We start from the raw sequence: 8,393 nt of genomic DNA, 5'->3' as shown, positions 1-8,393 counted from the left end.
CTCCAACTGCCACATGTGGGAAAGACCTGCACCGGGCGGCAGGGGTGAGGTCCAGTGATATCAAAGTGGTCCTGAAGGGTGAGCAGAACTGTGTCCCCCTGAGGATGCAGGGCATCAATCAATAAATCAATCAATCATTCAATCAATCAGTATTTATAGAGCGCAGCTAATCACCCCCTGGGGGTATCCAGGCACTGAGGTCTGTTGCCAAGAAGCCACAAAATGCTAAAGACGACAAGGCTGTCGTGCGCTGTCCCCACAAAGAAGTACCAAGAGAACTGAAAATCCACATCAGCCGAGAGGCGTCATCCAGGATGAAGCACTAACCAAGTGCACGAGAGGTGGGCACCTCACTTGTTTAGGCTGGTAAGTTTTGTGTTTGGGCAGAGGAACAGCCCAAGCTGCAAAATCTGTTGAACTGCTAGCGCCGCCTCTACGATGACAAGAATCTCCAATTTTTGCTCCAGTATTACAAACCTCAAATTACTTCTCCTAATAGATAACATATTTAGCGGCGGCTGCTGTCAGCGAAAAGTGGTGAGGCAGCACGAGGGACATTAACAAAAAAAATTAAAGATAACTTACCTGCTGCCCGCCGCCTCCCCGCCTCTTTGCTCTTCTGCTGGTGCACAGGCTCCGAGACTCCCCTGCGCCAATCCAGATGCTGCTCTCATGCTAGTAATACTATTACCCAGCATGAAAGTAGTGCTGGGATTGGTCTGAGTGGGCTGGTTTTGCACTCCCACAGGGACTAGCAGCCTGTGCTTGCTCTTATCCACCCGTCTGTGCAACATAGCTCGAGTTGTAGTCTAGAGAAATTTAAGTGCGCATGTCTGTTTGGCCTTCCCAAGACCGACATGCATACTTGCAATGTCCACCACTCCTCCTCCATGCTTGCTGTTGTCATCAGGATGGCCCCTGATGGAAAATGAACTGATAATAAAATTGTTTTACTGTCATTTTATTTTTCATGTTTGCATCTGCTGGCTCCGCCAGCGAGGGCGACCCTGCTCCGCCATAACGGAGGAGCTGCCACTGAGCGTATTCAAGTCCAGTGTTTCCTGAGGACAGGGCAGTCCCGTACTGTGTGCACATATGTTTCTTTCTTTGTTTTTCATTGGCAGCATTAAGGAACAAGGCTCCAAGCCATTTTTCAGAGTTTCTCTGGACTGTAATATACTCTGTGGGCGTGAAAGTATTAAAAAGTATGAGTTGGAGGCGAGATGATATCACGAGAGAGCACAAGGCCATTTTTGCCTCCGCCCATTCCTCCTCCACCTCCTCCTCCAGGCCTTTCAAGTCTGCCTCTCAGCACGCCGTTGATCATTCAGAGGGGCTGGTGTGTCTACTATGGAGGACCCATAAGCCTTGGCATTCTCCTCCTGCCCAGTCTCTCCACTGACTGAACTCCCCTTCCTGCCCAGTCCACCACTGACTGAACTCCCCCTCCTGTCTAGTTCACCACTAGCCAAACTCCCCCTCTTGCCCAGTACACCAGTGGCTGAACTCCCTTTCCTGCCCAGTCCACCAGTGGCTGAATTGAACTCCCCCTCCTGCCCAGTCCACCAGTGGCTGAACTCCTCTCCTGCCCAGTCCACCAGTGGCTGAACTCCCCCTCCTGCCCAGTCCACCAGTGGCTGAACTCCTCTCCTGCCCAATCCAACAGTGGCTGAACTCCCCCTCCTGCCCAGCCCACCAGTGGCACCTCTTTCCCAGTCCACCAGTGGCTGAACTCCCCCTCCTGCCCAGCCCACCAGTGGCAGAACTCCCCCTCATGCCCAGTCCACCAGTGGCAAAACTCCCCCTCCTGCCAAATCCACCAGTAATTGAACTGCACCCCCTGCCCAGTCCACTAGTGGCTGAACTCCCCTTCCTGCCCAGTCCACCAGTGATTGAACTCCCTCTCCTGCTCAATCCACCAGTGGCTGAACTCCTCTCCTGCCCAGTCCACAAGTGGCTGAACTCCCCCTCCCGCCCAGTCCACCAGTGGCTGAACTCCCCTCCTGCCCATTCCACCAGTGGCTGAACTCCCCCTCCTGCCCAGCTTGCCAGTGGCACCTCTTTCCCAGCTCACCAGTGGCTGAACTCCCCCTCCTGCCCAGCCCACCAGTGGCAGAACTCCCCCTCCTGCCAAATCCACCAGTAATTGAACTTCCCCTCCTGCCGAGCCCACCAGTGGCTGAACTCCACCCCCTGCCCAGTCCACTAGTGGCTGAACTCCCCTTCCTGCCCAGTCCACCAGTGATTGAACTCCCCCTCCTGCTCAGTCTTTCCATTGGCTGAACTCCTCCTCCTGCTCAGCCCACTAGTGGCTGAACTCCACCCCCTGCCCAGTCCACTAGTGGCTGAACTCCCCTTCCTGCCCAGTCCACCAGTGATTGAACTCCCCCTCCTGCTCAGTCTCTCCATTGGCTGAACTCCCCCTCCTGCCCAGCCCACCAGTGGCTGAACTCCCCCTCCTGCCCAGTCCACCAGCTGCTGAACTATCCCTCCTGCACAGTCCACCAGTGCTGAGGTCCGGTATTGCCACTAAAGTTTCAACGTGTTTCCCTAGCGCATGACGCAACTGTAAGTAATGAATAAACTGTGACTTGGGTAGAGTGAATTCTAAAACTAATTGTTCAAATGAGCTCATAGACTAACCCTCCCAGATGTCGCCCAGCTTTGATATTCCAATCAAACCAGAAGGCCTAGAACCACTTAGGCGTGTCGCCTGTGCTGACCAAGATCCATGCCACAGTGGATCTCACGGGTACACTTTCCCTGCTACATAATCCATCTCAAGCCTTGGTACCAGCAGAGGAGGGGACTCCTGGTGACCATGGGTGATGTATCTGCCATAGTTGTACTATAGAGGATACTCAGTACTCTTGTTATTGGCAATCTGATCTGTTTGTTGGGTCATCTCTATTTCCAAACATCCAGTCACTGATGGGTAGTAACTGGGTAGCCCAATAATATAACTTTATAGCTGCTATCCCAAGGCCAACATCATGCGGTGGCTCCAAACATTTTTGGAATGAAACTCTTGGAGGCCGCTGACCCACAGGAAGTGTTTGGTGGGACGGATGCAATATTGTATAGATGAAGGGTGTGATCTCATAAGGGTACGTTTGCACCATGTAGAGGAATCAGGGAAGGGAGATCAATAGAACGACATCCCTCTCCACATCCAAACAGCACTCTCGCTGACGGACTTCAGGAAGAGGCTCAAGACCTGGCTTTTTCGACTAAGCCCAGCAACCCAGAGCCTGGATACCATCAACAGTGATAAGTCGTGCTCTACATGTACTGATAGATTGATCTTTTTAAAAAGTGGTTCTCTGTCCACAGTGGACAGTGGTAAAGTGCCCCATGTCCCATTTGAATATGTGGAGCAATGGGACGGCATTCATGTCACAGCTTAGTTGTGGGTCTCTGGAAATAACACACCCTAGGTACTTGAAGTGATATTACACCCAATGTAGCCCCAGGGCACATGGAGACTTATTTGTGTAACGTAAATCAGGACATATGTGGAGTTTTCCCAATTCACTCAGAGAGCAGAAGCATCTCCAAACACCTTCATAATTTGTATTATTCTAAGTACTGTGCAGCCTGGTGTCTGCTCATAGAGTAGCATGTCTTATGCATAGTGGGATACTCTATCTTCAGATCCATTGTCCCACTGGAGCCACACACCTGAGCGTCCACCTGATCTACTCCACCAACGGCTGATCCCCCAGGGCGAACAGCAATGGGGATCCCGGGCACCCTTGGCTAGTACCCAGGGGGAAGGGTGTTGAAAGCACTCCATGGACCAGCAGCCAGACCCATAGGGTCATACGGAGGACCTTAACATACTTACTGAAGAGCAGGCAAAAGAAGACATTCTTTAGGACTGTGAAGAGGAATGCCCAGTCCAATAAGTTAAAGGCCTTCTTCCAGGTCCAGTGCACAGGATTACATTTTAAGAAGAGTTGTAGCGATTAGGGTTGGGAAAATATATATTACATATTGACACAGCATGATCTTCTCACCATTGCTGGGGTTCTTGCGTTGCTCGTTCCGCCAGGCCTTCAGGTGCTGTTGCACTCACAGGCGGTGTTCTTGGGCCTGGAGGGATCTCTGGCTGGTGATGGTCGGATGTCCTCCACACTTGTTGTCCCGATTGCCTCAACAACTCCAAGGCAGCAGCAGAGATCCCCGGGGGCCTGTAGGGTGTCGATGGGGATTCGGAAGTTTGCTTTTGTGTTGCTCAACCCAGCACATGGACTAGGGGTCGAGATGGCGGTGGAGAGGCGGCTGAGTTGGATCGTCTGCGGGGATGTCCAACTCAGAGGGGGCCGCGGGCTCACCTTTAGCGCTAGTCAGGGCTTCCATGTCAGTTGCGGTAGTCTCTCTGCTACCAGTCGGTTGGGCACAGCGGGGCACTGGCAGTGGGGCCGGGGCCACACGGCAGAAGATCAGGGGTAGTCTCCCAAACAACAGACAGCTGGGCACAGCTGAGTAGGGTGACCAACCGTCAGTAATTTTCACGGACATAGTGCCAATATCGGCCACACTCACCAGCCCTCCCGCAGCAACATACAGGTAGCATAAATAAGCAGACAAGACAACTTTTTGGAGGAGAAAATTGCTGCAGGTTTATCAGCATACCAAATATGCCAACATTGTGGGTTATCTTACAGGCGATCCAAAGGCAAGCCGCCCCTCGCGGCCTACCACCTGATGGGCCAACTTGCATCGTGGTCTTAGCCAATCGGTGCTTAGCGGTTGTGGTGAGGGGATAGCCCCTCCCACGTCCGGTGAAACATTGATCCACCCTAAAACTCACGCCCCCCCCCCCCACGAGGGGCGGAGCGTTCAAGCGACCCCCGGTTGTACAGGTTTCCAACCGCCCGTAGGACAGATGGGGCGCCGTCGCACCCCAGGGTCCACCGCACAGACTTCCTGGGGATATTCGGTCTCTGCACTCTTTGTGCTCCTGAAGAGGGTACCCCTGAGTACCTTTCCACCTCTGGATCGCCATGTAACTCCGCCACAGCCCTGGGTGTGGCGACCGTCGCAGCCAGGGCCCCCCACCAAGGCCGGCGCTCCTACTTACATCCCGCTATTTCCAGGGCCTCCCCTAGGTCCAGTCCATGCCTATTCTGGAGAGAAGTACCCCATCGTCCACGAAACACCCTGTGGATTTAGCATGATGCAAACCATGTCTTATGATTCCAAACCCCATTTGTTCGGTGAATTTACGCATCGCGCAAAAAGACTCTCCTGCGCGCAGCCTCCATTGCCTCCCCAGATCGGGCTCCCTGCCACAGGAGCCGGGGAGTGATCTCGGACCACCACAGTTCACATGTCCCTAACTGGTTGCTTAAATTGCAAACTGTGGCCTTAATGTTTTGAAGCAGTGTCCTTTTGCCCAATGTAGCGGCCTTATCTTTAGCTATTTATGGTGCCTCTCCCCCTATCCAGCAAGGATAGGTCCATGCTTAACTGGACAGATGTTCCCCATTGTCCTCAAAGCACCCTGTGAATTTGGCGTGTAGCAACCCATGTCTAAGGAAGCCAAATCCCCTCTGCTCAGTGAATTAACGCATAGTGCAGATGACCCTTCTGAGCGCAGGCTCCATCGCCTCCCCCAACCGAGCTCCCTGCCACGGGAGCTGGGGGTGATTTCAGACCACAAAAGTTCACCTGTCCCCAACTGGTTGCTAATTTGCACATTGTGGTCTTCGTGGTCTCCTTCTAGGGTGCATTACTTCGCCCCACTGACCCGACAATTTTACAGTTCTTTTGGATTGCTCCCTGGCGAACATAGTAATGGTGTCAAAACAGGTTTGAGGGAATATGTGAATGGTACCCTTTATTAGACACTGCACCCTTTCGTGGACTGACAACTTACTCAGCCCACCCTGCTTGCTGAACCTTCAACCGGTCACAGATGCCCAGTCCCTGCTATCCACCTGTGACCCTTGATACTTACACCAGAAATGGTGTCAGACACGTGCTTCGCTGCAGTCCCTTTGGTGGATCCACTGGGACCCTTCTGCATCCCTGCAACTGCCTAGTCACGAGCTAATGCCCTTTAATGCCCTTGCCCATCCCTCAAAGACACCTGACAGCATGATTCCCTCGCAACATTGGTGAGGGGTTTATGGGCCCAGCGCACCCCAGTCTGTGTTTCCAATATATATCCTCCCTAGAAGCTCCAGATAGTGTGAGTGGCTATCACTGTCCTGGTAAGGCATGCCAATGGGCTGTCCGCCCCTTGGTGGCCATCCTGCCATGGGATAGGCGACATTAAGCACTCGTGTCCTCGTGTAACTGACGTATAGGAGGGGGGAACAACATGTACGAATACCTGCCCTTTCTTGAGCAGTGGGAATGCCAAAACAATCATTCCTCAATCATTGTAGCCAAATTATGCTATGACCCCATGTTTCCCCCAGGCTTATTGCACCGCAACCCACTAGTTAAATGGCAACTTCTGCAAATGCCTGGCTCCCCGGCTCTAGGGGGGGTGTTTTGTCTCCCCTGAGCAACTGGTAGCATGCCCTTGTATACAAAGTGCACCTACTCTGCTGCATCGACCAGACATTTGCGCAGGCAATTCTGTTGTTGAATTGTGTCGAACAACTGAATGGTGTCCCTCTGGTTTGTGCGACTGTATGTCTATTGTGCATCCTCCCATGTGTGCCCTGCTATTATTTGTGTGTCAAGCCACAAACGCTGTCCGACTACTCTGCTCCCTATCAGTGCTACTTTATCAGATCAAGAAGTGTCATAAAATTAAATCTATGCCTTCCATGGATGGGGGCTTCAAATAATGCCTGCTCTCTTGAGGGAGATGATGCACAGATGAGCTTGTGGCCATTGTCCAGATGTATCCACCAAATACATAAACCTGTAAGCCAGTACTACTGGCTTTGGTGCCTATGGTTACTTGCCTAAGACCACGAAGGCCCCCATATGGCATTATTACCTGGCATCTCGGGTGAACTTTGCCCACTATTTTGACAGAGTACAAATTAAGCGAGGGATTCTAAAGGAATGGTTGCCTTCCCTCAGTTTGTGATAGGGGTGTGGTATGAAACCCCCGGGCCTGGGGACCCCTCCAACAACCTACCGTCATCTAAACGGAATACGGAAACCCTCCCCCTAAAGGGCCACCTGGCAAACATACTGGGGGAAGTTAAACGCCGGCAAGGAAAGACAACACTTGGTCATAAGATCCCCGTTTCCTAAAGTAAACAAAAGGTGTCCTGCTCTATTAACAAATGAGCCAAATGCACGCTGAACTACTTAATAAAGCCACCCCTTGTCCTAATGCTTCGGGCCCGCACCGTGGGGCTTCCCTTGACTTGGAACCTATAACTGGCATCTTGCCTGGCCAATAAGGACCCATAACAATATAGGAATTTGGACACAGATTTCAAAGAGCCATGCCAGGAAAGGATGCCCTCTGTATATATTGAAATGATTTTTCCTAACTATGTATATGTCTTGATACAAATTGAACCATTGTAAACAACTTCATCTCAAAGATAATTATTATTGACACTGTGCAAAATGTATTTGATAGTGGGTCAATATAAGAATTGATTTAGAATCTTTATTGCCAGATCAAAGTGCAAAGTTGTATATAGAGGATTATATGTGTTTTTTATTTTTTATTTTTATTTTTTACATTCAGTATAAAATATCTGTAACCATAAAATTAATAAAGAATATTTTTGATACTACTGAATAGAGGTTGCATGCGTATGTCTATGACATGTAGTATTTAGGTCCATGATTATTTTCAACTTTCCTAACTGTGATATTTACATTTAGTTATTTTCCCTGATTTAGGAATTCGTGTCAGGGGTACCCTTGTTTTTACACACAATATGGACCCATACCCACCAAGCATTTGCTGTAAACTTTCAGCCAAAACCAGCTTACAGGTGTGTATCGAAACCCAACTACTGGTACTCATTTATCGACCACAGTAGGATAATGACTGCATGTGCCTGCCGAGCTCTGAACCTGTGACTGTGAGATCAAACACAACCTCCTGCCCGTACATACCCGTAAATACCACTCCTTTGGTGCCTGCAATGAGGCCAATAGCCTCCGTGGCGCTTTCAGTCGCAATAAAACCTTTCCACATGAGCGACACAATCCCACTGTGCACCGAAAGTAAATGCAATAAGTGAGACGGGCATGGGGTGCAGCTGAGAAATTAAGTAAAACCCCCGGTCCAACTGAGCCCCCGGGCTGGACAGGTCTGCGCCCCGGTCAGATGCCCCCAGTGTCGTCATAAAATGAGTGCACCAGGGCGCGAGGGGGGAGGGGGGGAGGCAGCTGTTTCACCAGGCAGAGGGGGCGGTAGAGGACTTATGGGTAAAATAGAGCAGGCAGCTCCCTCC

Source organism: Triturus cristatus, chromosome 7, assembly GCF_964204655.1.
Source record: "Triturus cristatus chromosome 7, aTriCri1.1, whole genome shotgun sequence".
In the NCBI taxonomy this organism is placed as follows: Eukaryota; Metazoa; Chordata; class Amphibia; order Caudata; family Salamandridae; genus Triturus; species Triturus cristatus.
This window is presented reverse-complemented; position numbering follows the sequence as displayed.